Source organism: Panthera onca, chromosome E3 (assembly GCF_046562875.1).
Source record: "Panthera onca isolate mPanOnc1 chromosome E3, mPanOnc1 haplotype 2, whole genome shotgun sequence".
NCBI lineage: Eukaryota > Metazoa > Chordata > Mammalia > Carnivora > Felidae > Panthera > Panthera onca.
This window is the reverse complement of record NC_138354.1, coordinates 30,929,304-30,952,026: the sequence shown is the minus strand read 5'-3', so window position 1 is coordinate 30,952,026 and position 22,723 is coordinate 30,929,304.

Below are 22,723 nucleotides of genomic sequence, written 5' to 3'. Positions count from 1 at the left end.
TCTTCCTAATTCCAGAGCCCAGGACTGTCACCAGCTCTTTCCAAGCTCATGGAGCTTGAGAATTTACTCCAAAGTGGACCAAGAATGAAATTTTGAGCATCCATTATCCTCACAGTGTGATGATATTCACTATACCCTTTAAAAAAAAATAATCCGAGTCCACTGTATTCAATATTTTATAAATTCATACAGGAAAAAGCTGGTGGGTCAACAGTGCCACCTGGCCTGAAATGGATATGAGCAGGTGACCAGACTTTCATGAGCCCAAGAGGACTTTGAGGAAGAATCCGTGAAATGGGGGTTCGTGAGATTCAAACTGAGATGTGGCCGACTTTCTCTGGATATGAACATGCTCAGGAATCAAAACATCTCTTGCCTCAACTATAAATTCTGTGGCTGAGGATGACAGTAAATGGGAGTTTGCTGGCAGGGGTAGCCTACAGGTGTGTTACTGTGAAACTTAAGCATCAACAGCATGACAACAGCTTCAAACATGGCAGAGAGATAATACAGACATTAATTAAATCAGCCAGCCCAGGTGGGTTCCCTCTACAGAGGCTCAGAAACTGGAGATAAGAGCCAGGAGTTCCCTTTGAGGTTCAGCCTGAGAGGAAACCAACATTCCACCACCCTTGAGTGCCCTCAAACAGTCTGGCAAAACAACAGGCTGTCAATCATCCAGTGAGAAAAACTGGTCCTGATATGCTCAGTGCTTGAAAAGAATGGGGTTGATAACAGCCGCAAATTGATGAGAAGCAGCCTGAACACCTCCAGAGGTGATCACAGGCTGAATGTAGTGGTTTTCATTCAGTGGAAACTTAAAAGCCCCAATTCCTGATCTTGGCATCTGCAGCCCTCTGATGAATTTCAGCTTCATTTCTCAGCTCCCTCCTTCCTCAAACACACCAGTCCCTATGGCACTCACTGCTCTATCTGTAAGAGGGGTCTTATCAGATTGTATCACACTGTTGACCTGCTGCATTGCCTGCCTGCCTGGAAGATCCTTAAAGGTAGAAACTCTTATCTTATTAATCATTTTAACTTGAGCCATTAAGACCAATGGAGCTTCCCTATTTTGGCCCAGATAGCAGGTTCTCAATACTTTTTTGTTGAAGGAAGGGAGGGAGGGAGGGAGGGAGGAAGGAAGGAAGGAAGGAAGGAAGGAAGGAAGGAAGGAGTGCCAGCTGTTTCTGCCATGTAATGGGCCACCCACCATGAAGCATGGTGGTCACCTCGACCATGGAATGCACTCCATTCACTAAGATCACCCAACTGAGAGATGTAAAACCAGTCCCTCTTCATTTAGCCTTAAGTTTCAGAAGAGGACATGAACTGTCTCTCTATTCCTTCTAAATCACTTCCCCTAGGTGCAGCCATGCCTTTCACTGCTGCCTCCCTGCATAGCCATGGCCAGTGTTGGGCGGGCGTTGGGGGGGTGGGAGTGGGGAGGTCTCTTCTGTATTACTCATCCCAATCTCAGTACCAAAAAGACTCTATTTCCTTACCTTAAGTTGCCTTACAACATGACTAACCTTTGTTTGGATTCAAAATTTTTCTCAAATATTAAACCACATTTCCAGGGTCTTTACCCTGCACTCCTCATCTCAATCTAAACACACTACCCTCTCTCATGAACATCTCTCTCGGCTACTGCCTTTGGTGAGGGTACCTGTGGTAAACTAAGGCAAGGGCTTTTAGCTTTGCGAACCCATGGTCATGCATGGCCTGTAGATAGCCTTCAGAGACCTATAATCCCTCTGAAATGGAATATGAAATCTTGTATGAAATTGTGCTAATATCAGTTTCCTGGTTTTGATGAGGTACTTTGGTTCTGTATGATGCTGCCACTGGGGGGAAGCTGGATGAAGGGTACTTGGCACTTGTCTGTATTATTTCCAAAACTTCTCATGAGTCTATAAATAAGCCAAAATAATAAAAAGTCTTTAAAAATTGTGCCAAGGAGCACCTGGGTGGCTCAGTCAATTAAACGTCCGACTCCTGATTTTGGCTCAGTTAGTGATCTCCTGGTTTGTGAGTACGAGTCCTGAGTCACAAGGTTGAGTCCTGAGTTGGGCTCTGGCTGACAGCAGCTCTGTGCCCGCAATGAGGAGCCTGCTTTGGAGATTCCGTCTCCCTCTCTGTCTGCCCCTTCCTTGCTCATACTCTCTTTCTCTCTCTCAACAATAAAAAGAAACATTTTCAAGAAACATTGCGTGAAGCAACTAGATACATAAAATGGTGGGGTGGGAGGGGCCAGGGCGGGGGAGACTCTTATGCATGTACCTGTTTACTTTTCAAGAAGATTTGTATCTTTTCTCTATTTCTTAGAGTGGAATTTGATCCACAGAATGTTATAAACACCAATATAACTATTTACACAGTTCTGAGGCTTAGTGCCTTTATCCCTCCCATTGTATGTTCTCCAGTGGGCTGTCATGTGTCATCACTATTGTCTCCTTCTGCACTAAATGGGGGCGGAGGCGAGAGAAGGATTATTTCAAATCTTGAGAATGGAGAAAACCAGGGGCAGCATTCCTCTTGGTTGACAGACTTCGGGACGAAGTACCTGAATACAGGAAAATTCTTTGTACTACAAAGATTCATTCCATCCTAGTATCTCTCTTATACGTAGTTTATTTAACGGAATGTCTCTCTTGTCTCTAGCTCTGAGCTGGGTTTCTGAAGATCCTCCTTTTTTAAAAAAAAAAAAATTTTAACGTTTATTTATTTTTGAGACAGAGAGAGACAGAGCATGAACGGGGGAGGGGCAGAGAGAGCGGGAGACACAGAATCAGAAGCAGGCTCCAGGCTCTGAGCTGTCAGCCCAGAGCCTGACGCGGGGCTCAAAGTCATGGACCACGAGATCATGACCTGAGCTGAAGTCGGACGCTCAACCGACTGAGCCACCCAGGCGCCCCTGAAGATCCTCCTTTTAATAGCTTAGATTTGAGTTGCTAAGGAGCCCTGGTTTAGGAGTCAGAATGAAAGTGGGGCGAAAAGAGGACTCACTTTTAGTGCTAGCCTTTCCAGTGTTAGTCCCAGAAGCTCTGGGCAACTTATAACCCAACCATGGTGTTCAGTATCAGAGCTGCCCAGAGTCCCCCGGTCTCTTCCTCCAGTTGGAAACATGGCAGCTCATGGCTCCACCCCATGAAAGAGGCTGTGTGGCAGCTGTGTTACATTCAGAAATTGTCTGGACCTGGAGACACAGGGACTAAGTTTGAATTCTGGTTCTACCAGTTATTAGCTAGGGCACTTTGCACAAGCCTCCAGGCCTCAATCTTCTGTCTTCCGACCGGGAAAGGTAACATTACCCTCATGACACAGTCATGGGAAGTGCATAAAACAGGCATGTGAAAGCACTCTGAAGACTCCAAAATAAGACACAGGTGTGAGAGATTATTAGTAAGGAGTAATATGGGGAAAGAAATGACCTGGACATGGGGTCAGGATACAGGCCAGACCTGGGCTGTGTACTTTACAAACGTTACCTAAATTAAAAACACTGACTGCCAGAATCCTAAGCAAAGGTAAGAAATATCTCTGCCGTGGAAGGTTTTAATGTATTCCCACGTGGAGGAAAGTGAGTGAACATACTGACTTCCTTAGACCCAAGGAATCATATTCTGTCCTGTCCTAGTCCTAGTCCTGTCCTACCCTACCCTACCCTACCCTACCCTACCCTATCCTATCCTATCCTATCCTGTCCTAGTCCTGTCCTACCCTACCCTACCCTACCCTACCCTACCCTACCCTATCCTATCCTATCCTATCCTATCCTATCCTAGCCTGTCCTCTCCTGTCCTATCCTATCCTATCCTATCCTATCCTATCCTATCCATTAATTCAACATTCACAGAGCATCAAACCATGCCATACATGCTGAGATATGGAAACCAATGAGACACCGGTCCCTTCTCTCCAAGAGTGGAGAGTTTAGTGTGGGACATAGAAACTACTCCTTTCTAGGGAAAGAGGCAAAACAGAATCAAAGAAAAGCAAACAGCTTTAGGGGATTTTGTTTTTAAAAGCATCATTACCAACCTCCAGAGTGTTCTGGCCAACAGTTCACACTGCAATCAATCTTCTAAACTCTAATTCATCTCTGTCTGCAGGCTTGGATGCTGAGAATTTCTGTTAAGATGTAAGAAAAGTTCAGTTCTGCACACCAGACATCAGATAAGAAGTAGGTGCGTAGTTTGTTTTATTTTGCATTGTCATGTTCAGTGGGTGCTTTTTCAGGTATGTTCTTTTTTATAGCAAAGCAACTTCATGCACAGAGTTAAATGTATCAGCTTTATAAGGACAAGTAGGGGTCCCCTCTCCCCATGTCTGCTCATCTCCCGTCTTTGATGCCTTCCCAAAGGCAAAGATTTTTAAGGGTTAGCTCTTCTTCCACAAAGTTAGTGCTATATTTCTTTTTGTTTTTAAAGAATTTTTTACGTTTTTTTTTTCAATGTTTATTTTTTTTTGAGAGAGAGAGAGTGTGTGTGTGTGTGTGTGTAGGGGAATGGCAGAGAGAGAGAGTTGGGGGGAGTGGGGAGACACAGAATCCAAAGCAGGCTCCAGGCTCTGAGCTGTCCATACAGAGCCCAACGCAGGGCTTGAATTCACAGACCGCGAGATCATGACCTGAGCCGAAGTAGGACGCTCAACCGACTGAGCCACCCAGGTGCCCCAGTGCTACATTTCTAAATCTGCCCATGTTGCTGTCTCACAATTAATTTCCCCCAGACATTATCAATGGTTTCCCTCTTTGGGAAGATAAGCATTTCATTCTCTTCTATGGGGGTGAGTTCTTTCCCCAGTCTTGGACTAGAATGAGCATTCTATAGGTCTCAGAGCCTACAGTGCATCTCGGGAACCCCATACAGACTGTTCCTATCTTGAGGCTTGTCCAGGCGAGAGAAAGGAGAGCTTTGAGGGAGTCATTGTTGGCAGGTTCTGACACACAAGCAACCTTCCCACAGGCACTGGCTCTTGCCATTTTCCAGTTGGAATTACTCAGGCACCAAGCCTCCTGGAATGTAGGCTGGCAATGCAAATGCAAAAGAACTTTCAAGATGGGAAACTGTTTGGCTGGAAGTCCAAGGATAGCTCTGGGGACTCTGGTGAAGGAGGAACTGAGTGGGTGGTAGTGGGAGGAATAGAGAGGAGGAAAGACATCTGCACAGGCCCGGGCATGGCTCAGAGAGGAGAGGGCTGAGAAACAGTCACTCTCAGGAATGAGACCTTAATATATGATAACAAGCCACGGGGAAGCCGAGGGATTATTCAGCACATGCTGCTGGGACAAATGTTGGTTAGCAATTTGGCAAAGGCTCGGGTTGATCCTCACGTCAGATTTAATACTGAACAAAAAGAAAAAAAAACCTTCCAGATCGAGTAAAAGAGTTTAGATTTTTAGTAAAAATAAACACCAGAAAAAAAATAAAAGTAAACATTTATTGGGTTGCTGAAAGAGGGAGAACTATGAGTGGATAAAATCACAAAATAAAAGATTTAATTATACATGTGATATATATTTCAAAATAAATAATATAATAATATATTGTATCTATCCTATCTAATACATTATTTATATATCATATATAACAATGTCTTATTATAATATATTAGATTTATTATGTCCAATAGATTATCTGTATACTTTATATATTATATCTGTATCTAATAGATTATATATTATATCTAACATTATAATATTCATTATATCTAATAGATTATATTAGATATATATTGTTATAATAAATCTATTATATTTAATGGATGTATTCCCACATAGAGGGATATATAATCTCTAGCTTTGTATATCTTATATATATCTAATATATATCTATCCAATATATATCTAACATATATTATGTCATTATATCATATCATATACATATATGTGTACCTTTGGTTTAAAAAATGTTGAAAGAGAGCATAGCAGGACAATATTCTAAGCAAAGATGAAAAACCAAGCCTTGATATTCTTAACATAAAAGAGCTTATAAAACCATTATGAAAATCACTAAGCTCCTGAAAGCCAAAATAGACAGAAAATGAAAATCACAAAGAGGAAACAAAACGGCTTTAAAAACATATGTGAAAATGTTCAACCTTACTAGTAATCACAGAAATGCAAATGAAAAATGGAGATGCTATTTGCAGCCAGCAAATGTGTAACATGTGCAAAAAACCAAGAATACCCAAACTGATGGGGGTGTGGTAAAATTGATATTTCTCATGCACCGCTGGAGGCGATGTGAGCTTGTACAGCCCTTTTTGAAGGCAATTTGTAAGTGTGCATCAAGATCCTTAAAAGTATCAATGCTTCTTAATTCAACAATTCTACCTCCAAGGGGGCAATCCTAAATGAAGCCAAGGTTTTTTGTTAAAAAACAAACAAACAAACAAACAAAAACCAAGAAAACAAACTTCATCGCAGTGTTGTTTACAGTGGTGAAAAGGAGAATGCAATCTAAGTGCCTAACGAGAGGAGGAATGGTTAAGTAGCTGATGGAGTCCATTGGTTGCATTATTATAAACCATTAGTAATGAGTCAGACCAACCTGGGACTGTTCTGGCTTCTCTTCTCTGAGCCCCAGGGAATGCTGCTTGCATTTCTCCTCCTGCTTCCTTGTCTGTAAAATTGAACTAATGGGCCCCTGCAGGGTGGTTGTGAGAATTTGGCTGGGTATTTGGTACATTGACTGGGGGTGCTTTTCTTGTTTCTCAGTCTTTCCTGATTTAGCACCTGGCACTGTTGCTCCAAGTGGTGGGATAGATATTCCTGTGCCTCAAAGGATTCCTGGTCAAGGAATTTCACCAGGAAGGCATCAGCAGAGAGGAAAAAAAGGCAAAAGGATTTGGGGGCCACAGGGTGCAGGCAGATGCTGCATAAATGCACATGGGGGGCTTCAGGAACCCCGCCTGCCACCCCTCGTTCCTCTCAGATGGATGGTTTGGTGAGAGTGGGAGCAGAGGTTCATAGTGATGTTTGGGATGTTGAGATGAATAAGACTTTCCTTACGCTCAATAAAGAGTTATCTTTTTAATAGTCAGGCTTTGCAAGATGCTCAGCGGCACATAATGTTCTCCATGTATATGAGAAAGTGAAGATACTATCTTCCATGCTGTTAATGATCCTGTTTCCATCCTCATTGTTGGCATGTTTTCCCCTTTTCTATGGTGGGCACACTTCCTTATGATGTTTCCTTCCTGTTGAGCTAAAGTGTCTTCAAATCAATCCTGGGATCTCTTTGATTAAAAAAAAAAATCAACATGCAGCCTGAATAAATAAGAATTCTTGCAGGAACTACCATCACTAGCTTTGTAATACATTCAGCAGGTATTTGCTGAAAACCTATTAACAGCCCAAGTAGACTCATAATACCAGTTACATCCATCACTTCTCTGTACCTCAGTTTCCTCATCTATAATATAAGCAAGGTAAGCAATATGGCCCCTTTCAGCTATAAAGTTCTGTGCATGTTTTAGGCAGAGGAACCAGTATTACAGAGGTCCTGGGGGATAATATATTTGAGGCAGAATAGATGAAGAGATGGAATAAAGGAGGCTATAGTTGAAATAAATCTGTAGATGTAGGTCAGAATCTGTGACGCTTTCTGGGTTCCAAAGCCATGTACCTTGTAAAGAGGGGAATCTAGGATTTGATCCTAGGTCCAGGTAACCAAATCCCATGCCCCTTCAATCACCATAGACCTGATGAGACTTCACCTCTAGAAGGCTCTCCCCTCTCCAATAACAAGGCTGACATTTGTCAAAAGTTAGGTATAGTTGGATGCAAGGGCATTGGAACCAGGCCCTGAGAGGCTGACCCAATTATCATCACTCTACCTGCCACAGAAAATTTAAAACCAGCCACATTGGGAGGAAGTGTTTGCTGGGCTCTGATAAGGCCTTATTCACCAGACTCCAACAAAATCCAGCTGTTTATTTGTTGAAAAATAGTTTGCCTTTCATTTACCTTTCCCCTGATGGTGTGGGTCTGCAGGCTAAGCCAAGGAGTAGGACTTTATAGCATTGGGCTGATGTGTTCCTCACTGTATAGGATTGTACAGACTTAACAGGGGGGTGTGAGGACACCATCGCATTTCTCCAGGGCACCTCCATCATGTTTTTGGAAAGAGACCTTTTGTACAAGGCAAAGCAGACTTAGAAACAGAATGTACCTTCCTAATGACTTTCTCTTAGGAGGCTGAGGAAGGAAAGGAGAAAATGAGGGAGATAGAATGAGCTTTGCAAGAATGTATTTACAGTTAAATTGCATTTTAAAAGGAATGTGGGAATCCTTGTTCTGCAAAGATGCAAGGTAGAGAGAAGCCAGCAAATTGTAGTAGGAAGTTAGAAAGTGACACAGGCGTTGGAGTCAAGAAGACTTGAGTTGAAGTGTTGATCTGCAATTATCAGCTGTACGACCTTAGCCAATTAACCTAGCTGGGAATCAGTGTCTGAAAATCAGGATAATATACTTGCATGTTACAAAGGTTGTGACACAGAAGTCATTGAATGTATTTTTTTCTCTGTCTCATTAACCAAGAAATATGTACAATAAACAGAAATCAGTAGCGACAGAGCACCTTGGAGTCATAAAAGTAGTCTCTAATTAGAAGCATGGGTAGTTGGCACCTTGGAATCACCTGGAGCCTTCCTTAGAGAGGAAATCAGTTTTGAGTCACTGGAAGTAGTATCAGAGAGAGAGAGAAAGAAGAAGGAGAGGAGAAGGAGGAGAAGGAGAAAGGAGGAAGAGGAAGGAGGAGGGAGGAGGTTGTTCTGGAGCCTCAGTGGGGAAGTAGATCATATGGTCTCATTCTCTTGGAAAAGGAATGTATATAAGGCATTTGGATCCATTCTCAGGGTTTAAGAAAGAGTGAACTGACCACTGATCTCAGACCCTGAGATGGGAAATTGATGGGACTGTGTGGTTTTGTTGGTAACAGGGATATGTCCTAAGTCTGACAGCCAAATGAAATGCTTTGTAATAGAGCTCATGTTTGGACATCCTTGGCCAAGCTTAATCACAAGGAATGAGATAGAAAAAAAAAAAAAAAACATAGTCGTGGGACGCCTGGGTGGCTCAGTTGGTTGGGTATCTGACTCTCAATTTCAGCTCAGGTCATGATGTCACAGTTTGTGGGATTGAGTCCCCCATTGGGCTTTGCACTGACAGCTCAGAGCCTACTTGGGATTCTCTCTCCCTTTCTTTCTGCCCCTCTCCCCTCAAAACAAACAAACAAACAAACAAAAAACCATACCGGTGATCCAGGAACTGCAGTGCCAACATAGACACAGAGGACAAACATTCTCTGTTAGATTCTGTAATATAGTGATTCTCTTGGCCTGTAGAATCATCTGGAAAGCTCTGGAAACAGTTGTTGTGAGCTCTACCACAGGCCCACTCAGTCAAAATCACCATGTGTAGCCAGGCTTGAGAACCACAGGTGTAGACCAACTTTAAAAAGCATGTGGGTTGTTTCAGTTTGGGGCTGTCCTGAATAGTGTTGCTGTGAACATCTGTGTGCAAATCTGTGTGGACACTGGTAAATAGATACAAAAATGTGGTCTGTCTGTACAATGGGATACTTTTCAATGGTACAAAGGAGTCAACTACTGACACCTACTGCATCATGGATGAGCCTCAAATACATGATGTGAAATGAAAAAGAAAAGCAGACACAAAGACACCAGATTGTGCAGTTCTATTTATATGACATGTTCAGAAAAGATAGAAAGGAGAGTACATTAGTGGTTGCCTGGGGCTGGAGGTAGGAATAGCGATTACCTTCAAATGGGCATGGGGGGAGAGTCTTAGGAGGGGTGTGTATTTGTGTGTGCATATGAAAGTGCTCCCAAACTGATTTCTGATGATAGCTGCACCACTTGGGTAACGTTACTAAGAATCATCAAAGTGTGTAATTGTAAAGGATGAATTTCATGATATGTAAACCGTACCTCCATAAAGTTGTCTTTAAAAGCAATTCAGTGAGAAGAAGCATTGCAAGAAGAAGCAATGATGGTTGTGGACTGTTTAAAAGCCATGGATTTTCCTTTCCTGCTTGAGTGTGGAGGCTGAATAAGGATCTTACTCCCTTCACTCTCCTTCCTGTACCACATGTCGATTGCATTAAACCTTAGTTTCTTCTGCTGTATGTGAAATTGGTGGGGAGACCCATGAGAGGGCTACCAGATTTTTTTGGCCAATCTAGTAGGTAAGGACTCTAAGATTTCCTGGAAAAATAAAAATAAAAATAAACAGATTGGCACATGGAAGATGTACAATAAGTATCAGCCCTTCTTTTCTTCTGCATCAGGCAAAGCATATTGTCTTTCTTCTTCCCTAGGATCTACTCTCGTCCCATTGTTTACACTAGAACTGTGCATGTATCATAGGGGATTTTCATTTTCTCCACAGCCCTTAGGATCACTTCTTACCTTTGTCACTACTGAAGACTTCCCAGATTGACTCGGTGATATTCTCTCCCCTCCTCTCTCTCACTCTGTTTTTCTTCGGGATTTTAAACCCTCAGAAAAACCAAACCTACTGCTTTCTGTCTCGTTTTCTGGGACAGCCATGGAATCAGAGAAGTGATGGTGATTTGGCCATGTCCCCAGTTGCCTGCTATCAGAATTGGTACTTTTCACTGCATCACACCAACTCAGCCATCATCAGCTGCAAAAAACAGTCTACAGAAGTATTATTAAGGACCCAGTTCCCAACGATGTAGCTTTCTCATGACAGTGCAAAGAGACCTCAGGCTACTGGTGAGACATCTCCATGGCATGGCCTGATGGAAGCATTGTGAAATCTCAGGGGTGCTATTGAGCAGCTATGTGACCCTGGGCAAGTTGTTTGACTCATAGGGTTTTTATTGGTATGTTACATGGAAATGCTTATTTAAAAGGTAGATAGAAAAACTCAACAAGATCATTTATACAAAGAGGCCACAGGGCCAGGCACAGGGTAGAGGCTCGGTGAATTCTCATTCTCTCCCCCAAGCCTCAGAAGATTAAGATACTACAGGACTGTTATCCATTGGGCATCTGATGTCCATGGGCATCTTTGTCTCTGAAATCAGAAAGCACTTGCACATCTGGTGGTCTCAGTGCCCATCATGCAGAGCATCAGTTTTGAGTGGGTTGGAACTGAAAATACCAATGTTGAAAGTGAATCTAGGCTCTTCCAGTGAGACTGTTTATAGGAATGAGTCACTTTCTGTGTGACCTTGAGAAAGTCAATTTAGTGACTTTGAGAAAGCTATCTTAGTTTTCTCACCTAGGCAAAAGTAACAGATTTGGCTAGACAAAAATATATAACACATGCCATTAGCTTGCTAACTTCTTATTTGAAGCCTCATAAAACCAAAACATAAAAATGTATTTTTCTCCCATCAGTTATTGGGCCATTCCAGAGATGTTGGGGCATCTGATGAAGGGGAAGATAGGCCATCATTTTGAATTGCCACTTGCATTCATGGATGTTTGTGATTCAGTTTCCCGTCTCACAACTTCCCCACGTGAATCCATTTTGATGCTCTGGATAAATTTCCAATTGTTAGACACAACAAGATTGTCCTGCTTTGATGTCAGCTTGTACAGTTTAATTGCTTATATATATGCTCATAAAATATACTTTACACTGATAATATCCTCTTGAAAAGTTTTCTTTTCCTTGTTCATCAATTGAAATGCCTTGAAGAAGTTACCTACTCTTATAGTTTCAATTGCAAAGGCCTGTAAATTGTTTTATCTTAAATTTTAACTGATGATTCCAGCCTCTAGAAGCTGTGCATGGAAGTGGTTGTTAATTCCCCGTTGTAGAGGTAATGTGGGTAGACAGAAGGGAGTCAAATCACTGCTGGCTGACCCTGAAAGGAGGAGGGAGGAGAGAGTCCCCAAATATGACAAGTGGCCTGAATTCCATGACATGCTGACTCTTTGTGGGATCCGAATGCTTGAAAAAGTCATTCATGTTGCCTTGAAGCTAGAGAAGCCACTGAACGTTGATAGCCATCTCTTTGGAGGAAACCCAGTGGAAGCCAACAGGTTTCAGGGAAGTCTCACTAATTCCCTACAGCAGAAAAATGTCAACCATTGGTGGAAATTCGGTCAGCTGTCCTCAGTCTAGCACAGATTGCCAAGCTGCCCTCAAAGTGTGTGGCCCAGGGTGCTAGTCATTGGGTCCACTTTGAGTCGAGGCAATGGTTATTTGATGCAGCTGGGATATCTGTCATTCAGTGTCAAGTGTAAATTCCTCACATCTGACAATAAGGCATGCAGTCAAATATCTATTCAGAAGGCATAGATTGGAGTTCAGCTCCAGTCTTTACCAGCCTTTACCACAGGGCTGGTGTGGGGATCAAGTGTGATAATATTTCTAAAGCCCTTAATATTGTGACTGGTTAGGTGTTCGACACACATTTCTTTTCAGATACTGTTTGTGCATATTTTTACATGACTGAGATTTCACTGCATTTAGTTTTGCCTGATGCAGAAATAAAAGTTCACAGTCATTTTATCAGAACTTAAGACATTACTCTATGGTTCTTATAGATCAGTCAATATAATCTGATTTCTTTTATATAAATGTTTCCCCCTTCTCTTCACTATTTCAACAGGTTCTTATTAAGTTTTGTGATCATAATATGCTGTCATATATATAAATTTGATTTAGCAATCTTCCAAGGATATCCATGTCTATGTGGAGGAGTGATTTTAATCTGTAATTTTATTCATTTTTGGAATGACTTTGGCCAGTTTCAATATCTGCATTTCTCTGGCTGCACAAAACATATTGAGAGGTGCCTCCTCTTTCTCTATTTTTTAAAAGAGCTTGTGTAAGTTTGGTGTGAGTTCTTCCACAAATGTTTGATAGAATCCACCAAAGTCACCTGGACTTCAAATATTCTTTGTGGGAAAGTTTTTGACAAATTCAATTTCTTTTCTAATATTCTCCTCTTCTCCTTCTCATGCCTCTATTTTTCTGTGGAGCTAACAACCTCTTTTCATTCCTGATTTTTAAATGTGCATGATTTCCTATTTTTCTTGATCCCTTTGCTTAGGGCTTTATCAGTTTTGTTGGTATTTTTAAAGAAGCAAACTTTGGGGTTTATTCATTTTTTTTTCTTTCATCAACTTCATTGATTCCTGCTGTTTATTTCCTTTCCTTTTACTCACTTTGCTCTTTTTTTTCCCCTCAGTGCAATATTAGGTCATTAATTCCATACTTAACCTGCTCCAATCTCATCCTTTTCCCTTTTCCCTTTTCCCTTTTGGGGACTTTATACACATGTCAGATCATTTGATATTGTCTCATAGGACCTTGTGGCTCTGTTCATCTTTCTTAAGTCTTTTTTTGTCCTTTGTTCTTTAGAGTTGATAACTTCCAATTACCTGTCTTCAAATTCACTGACTTTTTCTTTTACTTATGCAGGAATTTTTAAATTCCAGGTATCATATTTTAATTGTTTTGCTTTTAATTTCTAGCCCTTTCATTTGGTTCCTTCTTATAATTCCATTTAATTGTTGAGATTTTCTATCTATTTACTCATGAAGACGTTATTTTCCTTTAAGTCTTTCCTTTAATTATTTGCACATATTTGTAACAGCTGCATGAGAATCTTTGTCTGCCTAGCCTCACATTTGGACCAGTTTGGGATTGGTTTATAGTGACAACTTTATTTTTCCTACCTATGGATCACTCTTTCCCATTTCTTTGTATCGCTAGTGTTGTGGGGTTTTTTAATTGAATACTAGATGTGATAGATAATATTATGGAGACTTTGGATTATGCTTTTCTGAAGAATGTTGATTCTTCAACTCCTGGCTGATCACCATGAACTTGTGAACTTTTAATATTACATTTTGCCAGTGCAAATCCATGTTTATCAAACCTCTCTAACTGTGCTGACTTCAACCTCTACATTCTTTGTCCCGTGCAGGTCTTACTGGGGCTTGTTTCTAGGCTTCATTAAGGCAAGCTAGGAGTAGGTCTCACTCTAGGGTGTTTCTTTATCCTAACATGATGAACATTCTTATGTGTCAGCTGGATTTCAGATGTGTTAAGGATGTGTTAAGAAGATCCCTCCACTCTAGGGCCAGAACGGACCATCTCTTGGCACTCTTCTTCTCAGCTGACCTATGGTGTTTCATTCCATTTTCTTTTTTAAATTTTTTTAATGTTTATTTATTTTTGAGAGAGAAGGAACATGACAGAGTGCGAGCAGAGGAGGGGCAGAGAGAGAGGGAGACCCAGAATCTGAAGCAGGCTCCAGGCTCTGAGCTGTCAGCACAGAGCCTGACGTGGGACTCAAACTCAGGAACCGTAAGATCATGACCTGATCTGAAGTCAGAGGCTTAACCTACTGAGCCACCCAGGCACCCCTCATTCCATTTTCAATCCATGGTAGCTTCTGTCTGGTAAGCCTTGGGAGGGCTCACTTTGAGAATGGACAACCTAGCTCTCATCTATGGACTTGCAAGGGACTCCCTGCATAGACTTCCAGGGTTCCCTCTCCACACAGTTTCCGTTTCTTTGAGGCCTTCATCAAACACTAATGACTTTATTATGTCATCAATTCATTCACTAGACAGATTCCCTGCAGCTTCATTTCAGATGTCCAGAACTCTGCCTGATGCGTCCTCAAGTTAGCAGAACTGTTGTTCTCTTCTTATACTTTAGTTCTCTGTGTCACACTGGGAAAATTTTCCATAGACGGAGAGCTATGTGATCATGGGGCTTACCAGGGATGTCCCTTCTCTCAGGTATTAGAGTCTTGTGCTGCCTGTTTTCCACTGTCTGAAAATCCATTAGCTTACAGATTTTGTCTAGTTTTACAATTGTTTACAGTGAGAAGATGGGCCCAGCCCCAGCTATTCTATCATAACCAACAGCAGAAGAATTTGGCACTTTGTTTAAATGTCTGGAATTCAGATAACTTCATCAGGATACCTTTAGATGTGATGTCTGTCTTCCTTATCACTGCATTCAGAATAGTGCTGGACACATAGGTGGTCCATACAAATTTGTTGAATAATCAAGATATCCTGGGTGGTTACCTGGTCAGTCTTTTCTACAGCTCAGGAAGGTTTTCCTTTATTGGTTATTTGACAATTTCCTCTCTTTCATTCTTTCTGGCACATTTACTAAGCAAATTTGGAATTTCTGGATATATCTGAATATCCCCCTACTCCATGTTTGACCTCTTTTACCAGTTCTTTTTTTTTTTAATTTATTTCATTTTTTTATTTTATGTTTTTTTAAATGTTTTTACACTTGTTGGGATGAGCACTGGGTGTTGTACGGAAACCAATTTGACAATAAATTATGTTCAAAAAATAAAAATTAAAAAAATAAATGAAATGTTTTTAAATATTTATTTATTTTTGAGAAAGAGAGCGTGAACAGGGGAAGGGCAGAGAGAGAGGGAGACACAGAATCCGAAGCAGGCTCCAGGCTCCCAGCTGTCAGCACAGAGCCCAATGTGGGGCTTGAACTCATGAACCACAAGATCATGATCTGAGCTGAAGTTGTCCGTGTAACCGACTGAGCCACCCAGTTGCCCCCATGTTTTTATTTTAAATGAATAAATTCTAGGTTGCCAACTACTGAAATGTCATATTTAATGTATATAAAAATTTTAGAAAAAACTTTATTTTTTAATTTTTATTTTTTTAATTTTTATTTGTTTTAATGTTTATTCATTTTTTTATTTTTTTATTTTGTCTTTATTTTTTTAAATATGAAATTTATTGTCAAATTGGTTTCCATACAGCACCCAATGCTCCTTCCAACAGGTGCCCTCCTCAATGCCCATCACCTCCCCTCCTCTCCCTCCCACTCCCCCATCAACGCTCGGTTTATTCTCAGTTTTTAAGTCTCTTATGGTTTGGCTCCCTCCCTCTCTAACTTTTTTTTTTTTTCACCAGTTCTGACAAAACCCTTCACCTTAGTATCCCAGTCCAGATTTTAGTCTTTACTGGTATCCGTTCTTCTATGCAGACCATCCATTTACTACATTTTAGTTTTTAATTTGGCAATTATGGTTTTAAAATTTTGTGTTTTGAGAGTTGTGGATGTTTCTTTTCCTTGGCATCCTGTCTTTTCTTACTGATGTGATAAATGGGTAAGTTTCCTTTGGTTTATTGTGTTAACTGTTCCCCCAGACATTAATTTGCTGCTGCTTGTATTTTGAAATTCTTTTTCACGTTGTTAGTTTTCTTCAAATGTATGGCAGGTATTGGTTGCTTGTCCTAATTGTTGATGTAATTTAAATTGAGTGATGTTGGCAGCCAAGGAATTATTCTTTAGTTGAAGTGAAATTTCATGTTCTCTTGGCAGTGAATGCAGATTTCAATCATGGGGGCCTTAAGGCTGGAGGAGGAGATTGGAAACTGGGCTTCCCTTTAAGGTGTGTAAGCAGAGGATTTTTTCATTTTGAATAAGTGATCTTCCAGTCTTTCCTAAAAGCTATGAGTTGTCTCGGCACAGCCCTACTTCACTGGCCATAGATCACACTCTGGGAGTCTTTGTCAGAATTTCTGGGTACAAGATTTGTACACAAAACCTTATCTTAGAATAAATGTCAATAAAGCCACTCTGATACCCAGGGCCTAGCTCCACTGCTCTACCTTTTAATTCCTTGCCCTGATGACAACTCATGGCCATTGTTCTTTATTTCCTCCACCCCATTGCCTGCCATTTTCCAGAGCTTTCTCTTGTGTCATTATGTATTGGTGGTACTCTTCTCTTCCTCCCCATTCTCCTATAGATTTAAAGAACATGTGGATGCTTTCCTTCTGTTGTTTTCGTCACGGACATCAAACCAGAAGTGTCTACTTCTATCCTTTCACTAACCACCTGTACCCAAGCATCTTCTTTGTCACTAAAGTTATCTGCACCTGTGTGAAATCAACATCACGAACCCAGATAAAAAAGGTACACAGATCTGAGTGAACCACTTGTCTGGATAAAATACAACAGCCAATGTTTGTTTATTAGATCTAATAAACTATTAATAAATATTTTATAACTATTAATAAATAAAATATTAGATAAAGAGTAACAGGCAGGAACATATAATTTGTGAAGGCCATCTGAGAGCTTTCATGTGTGTTTATTTATCACTAGGGGGACATTGTTGACAAAATAGATCTTCATCCAAAGTACCCCAAAACAGCAGATACTGATGGATAGAATAGACTTTTAAGAAAAAGGTATTGGAATTAGCAGAGAGGACACATAAACATTTTGGACCTTGTGTATCAAGCCATAAAGATGATACTCCTTAGAGGCCTTATAAACATATTTCCATTAAAAAGGTGAAGGTGTAGAGTTCATTTATTTATGTTTTGTGCTTTTAGTAAAAGCTGAGCTGAATGAATTATAGTCACTATGCAACTGGAGTGTGGTTACCGGTTTATATACCTGTTTGTCTATCTTTTTCACTCATTACTTTATTGATTCACTCACTAAACAAATATCAATTAAGGATCCACAAAAGACACTAATTAAGGAACTCACAAGGAAGCCCATCGTTGATACCACTGTAAAGTGGTCCTACAACAAGATTGATAACCTGGTCTCTGAGATCCCGTGAGAACTTTATCAAATGTAGGGGGATGAGAAGGCTTCCCAAAGGAAGAACAACTAAGCTGAAGTCAGAAGGAGTTAATCAGGTAAAGAGCAATAGAAATGATGTTTTTAGATAGAGAGAGTAGATATTCAAACATCCAGAGGCATGAGTGAGAAGGATACATTTCAAAAGAATCCTAAGTGGATCCACATGGCCCGAGTAAAGAGTGTGCGGGGGAAGGAGCAAGAAAGAGTGCTGGGGAGGTGAGTTGGGGTCAGAACATTCAGGAACTTTGGCTTGTGCTGAGTTTCAGGCAGGGGAACAGCATAGTCTGGTTTGGCTCCAGAGTGTAGGAGAGATTACAGACAGCGGAACCGCAATCTCGGGACCACGTTGGGGAATGGGTGGAAATCCAGCTGAGCCAAGGCGGTTTCACAAAAGTGTTGTCGGCGAAAGTGACGATAAACAGGGCAGTTCTAGAACTGCTTGGTGGTATAAGTAGGATCTGGTGAGTGTTGGCACCTGAGGGTGAGGAAGAAGGATGCATCGACTTGGAAACCCTCTTACCAATGGGTGAATTCAGGTCCACCCAGAGAGATAAAGAGTATGGTGGGCACCACGATGGAGGAGGAGCTTTGGGAGGAAATGGTATGTTCTGTTTTGGACACACACCTGTGAGGCACCCATGGAACCACATAGTAGGCAGGAAGAAATGTTAATACGCAGCTCAGATGGGAGATCTGGGTCAAAGAGTGTATCCAGGCAGCCTGAAAGGTAATAGTAATTGAAAACACAGGACTGGGTAAAAACCAACCATGAAAAGAGCATAAACAATAAAATATCAGGGAGATAAGAGGAAGACTAGACTAGTTTGCTGTTTTAGTCGGCTCAGGCTGCCACACCAATAGACCTGCAGGAGTGGGTGGCTCGAGCAAAAGAAATGTATTTTCTGACAGTTCTGAAGGCTAGAAGTCCAAGGTCAGGGTTCCAGCGTGGTTGGGATCTGATGAGAACACTCCTCCTGCCTTCTGGCTTGTGTCCCCCCAATATGGTGGAGAGAGTAGACTTGGTTTGTTGATTGATCGATTGATTGATTGATTGATGACTGATTTCTGGCAGTATTGAATTCCAAGATGAATCCTCAAACTCCAGACTCCCACACCCTTTTGTTTGATCACTGTGACCCGCCCAACTTGCCTTCCAGACACACGATTCAAAAATTCCCTCTTTGCCCCAAGCTCATTTGAAGTTGTGCTTCTGCCTTTATATAATTTCTGAAGAATCCTCATTGATCCTGAAATTGCTGCTGTGGTCCCAGAAGCACGAATACTGTGACTTGAGGAGTCAAGGGCAAGGAACTAGAAAAAAACAAACAAACGTGTAGTTGTTTTGTAAGAGAGATTCATTCCTTCCTTCAACGCACATCTACTGTCCTATGCACAGATTTAACACTGAACATAGGTGGAACGGGATGTGCGTAGCTGCGTGTGAAAAAAATCTCTCTGATAAGAAACTGTGTTGAAAATCCAACTTCAGGGCCCATTTATGGTATGACCTAATCTGCGCCCCTACAGTATTGCCTGCGTAGCAATACTATTGCATTTTTATTTAACGCTGCAAGGGTGAACATTTTCATTTCCAGAAGGCAGCCAAAGCAGAGCCTCTCCCTTACATGCAGCATTGGTTTTGGGGATGAAGACGGATACAGAAATACACTTTCCTGGATTGTGTCTTTTCTTGACTATTCTCTTCCATGGCGAGAATCCACTTACACTTGTAGTCAAGATGCCCATCCAGAGAATGACCTGTCACAGCATCGTGAGCACCTAGGAGGACAGAGGCTGATGGAGAAACAGACCTTCTGCATGGGGAACGTGGTGTCTTGAGTTGCTGACAATTAATTAGTGATGAGTTTGTCGTGTTGCTTGTGGTCCAGGATGATTAATCTGAGCCTGAATTCAACTAAACCATTAAGGAAAGTTCACAGCAAGATAAGCTGTGAGTGACAATGTTACCCTTTAGAAGAAGGGGAGCTGACAGAATGAATTGCAACCCCCTGCCTCCCCCTCGCTGGCTTCCAGCCTGTCACAGTAAAATCTCTGAGCTCCCACTGTGACAAAAGAGCTGAGGAGGCATGCTTTCAAGGCATGATCAGGGGACTCTCAGAAGTTAACAGAGCCTGGCAGTTCACGCCTCCAAACTGCTCGTCCCGCACATGAGGGGGTTGAGGTCCAGAGAGGCCGTTGTTCTTGTGTATAGACACACAGCAAGCAGCTGAGGCTGCAGCCCTCTGACTTTGGCAACTCTGTGTTGTCCCTTCCTACTGTGTCACCTCACAGAGGACAGTGGCAGTGTTGAGCACACTTTTTAAGGACATGAGAATAGAGGCCTGGAGACCCACCTTCTAGCACAAGCTCTGAGATCAGCTTGCCCCCGGAACTAAAGGTGCAAAGGGAGAGGCTGGTTGCTGATGGTGGCCTAGGTGCCCCCACCTCCATGGCTTCTGGAAGCTAGATCAACTTCCTCACTTGGTGGTCTCTAGAAACCCATACTCTAAAACTTACACAATATCACCTCCTCCACTGGTAGTTGGTCAAAACCAAGGGTCCTGGCCAGCCCAGCAGACCCCAGCCCTTGAAGAATAGTGACAAAGTGGCATCACCAAAGATCACGTGGGATAGAACTTCTCTTTTTGGCAATCTTTGCAAAGTACATCTTTCACTTCTGACAGTCTAGAAATTTCAAGTCCCCGCAGGAATGACCAAATAACCCCATTAACTCCATCACCCAAATATACCTGATGTCTTTTCTCTGGATGATGTTGCTTATGAACTGCTCTCAATTATCTTGTGCTGGTGGTGGTGTACCGGCCTGGGGCCAAGAGAAAATAGAAACATGTGTGCGTAGATCAGGTAATTACATTTAGGCATGCCTGCCAGTCTATGTTCAAGTGCATGTTTTAATTTGATATTTGACTTATTTGTTTTTCATAAAAGATGTCATATGACTCGAAAGAATATGCGATATAAAAAGACAGAGCCCAAGAGGGGACCTGGGTGGCTCAGTCGGTTGAGCGTCTAACTCTTGGTTTTGGCTCAGGTCGTGATCCCAGGGTTGTGGGATTGAGCCCTGCATCAGGCTCCGTGTGGAGTGTGGAGCCTGCTGGAGATTCTCTCTCTTTCTCTCCCTGAGATTCTCTCTCTTTCTCTCCCTCTGCCCTTCCCCACTCCTTTTCCCTCTCTCTCTCCCTCTCTCCCCCCACCCTCTAAAACAAACAAACAAACGAATCAAAATGTGATCTTAAGGAAAAGAAGAGGCCAAACGTGGAGCTGCCATTGCTTCTGTGTTCTGTCCATGTCCTGGACTAGGCAGAAGCCAGAAGTGGTGGTGACGTACACGAGCCCAATTACAACCCAGAATGTGTGTGTTTGTCCTGATGGCTGCTTCTTATTCTGGCTACTCGTGACACACTCTTTTTTTGCATCACACGGTTGGAACCCGACAAACAGAGGAATTGGGTATCTATCCCTGCGCAGCTTATCAAGAAAGACTGGAGTTTCCCTCTTTTGTACCTCAGCTCTTGGAATGACCCTGGTGTTTACATTTCCCTGATCTTTTTACTTGGAGTCTGTTACTAGCTCTGTGCTCATCCGAAACCTAGTGGCAGATGTTCGGAGTTGTTTTTTTTTTTTTTTTTCTCTTTCTCCATCTTCTGAAGTCTCTCTCAAATATCTGGCTTGCACTGATCTGTCGATCTCCCTGGTGACCTCCATTGTATACTCAAGTTGTACGGATTCTAGAGGCCCAGTCCCCATGCCTGCCAGAGAGCACCACTCAGGTGAGGGGGAGGCACACAAAAAGAAATCTTCACTTCAGGACAAGAGCAGGGAGGGAGGGAAGGTCTCTGGGGTGGGCTTGTACACTGTGCCCTGAGGGGCTGACCTCTTCCAAAGCAGTTAAAAAAAGTGTTGTTGGGGACGCCTGGGTGGCTCAATTGGTCAGGTTTTTGACATCATCTCAGGTCATGATCTCATGGTTCGTGAGTTCGAGCCCCACATCAGGCTCTGTGCTGACAGCTCAGAGCCTGGAGCCTGCTTTGGATTCTGTGTCTCCCTCTCTCTCTGCCCCTCCCCTGCTCGTGCTCTCTGTCTCTCCCTCTCTCAAAAATAAATAAACATTTAAAAAAAATTTTTAATGTTGTCAAAGAGCAAAAGTTCTAGTGCATCCAGTTGAATGAGGACATTTGGCCCCCCTGGTCCCAGCAGTCATCTCTTGGAAATAAAGAAAATATGCTTGCTAGCTTTAGCAGAAAAGCCAGTATTGATCTCTGTTCTAGGCAGAAGGAACACGGCTTCTCGTCAAATAAGGATCTTTTTTAAAAAGAACAAGACAAAGCCAACCATACACAGGGTTTCTCCCCCTCCAAACGGCTGTTAATCTTGTCACATCTTGGCTGCAGTATTAACTGGAAAAGTCATAGAGGCAAACGGATTTCAGAAAGCCTCCGTTTATTCTGTGATAGGGCGATGAGTGTCCACCTGTGGCAGACAGAATCTGGACAAGTTCTTTTACACCAATGGTCTTGTGATTGTTCTGAAATAACTTGCTTATCTGACGTGACACACAGCAGACACACCACTGCTGGGTTCTTTTATTCCCTCTCCCTGCCAAGGGATGTGGAGGCCTCACTTAGGCAACCACTGTGCCAGGTGCCTTCGGAACGTCTGAGGCAGCTTGCGCCCCATGTAAAATTCTGACCAAGGGAAGTTCTTCCTTCTGTTGAAATCCAATCCTTCTCTCAGAAAACTATACCTCTTTGTCCCAGTGCTACTTTCGGAGAACCAAGTCAGAACCAAATATTTGATACTCCTCCTAATATTTGGTGAGAATCATTATTCTCCCGTGAGTCTTTTCTTCTCTAATCAAAATTCTACTCCGTGAGTAGACTTTTTCTTGTTTGTCATGATATATGGGTGCACGCATGTGCACACACACACACACACACACAGAGACACACACCATTCCCTAGAACAAACGAGAAGACCATGTTGTCTCTGAATTGTTTCCAGCTCCCTGTCCCTCACCCCCTGTGGTTAAGAAACCACTAATTCCTGCTTATTCCACCACCTGCAAAGCTCCTAAAA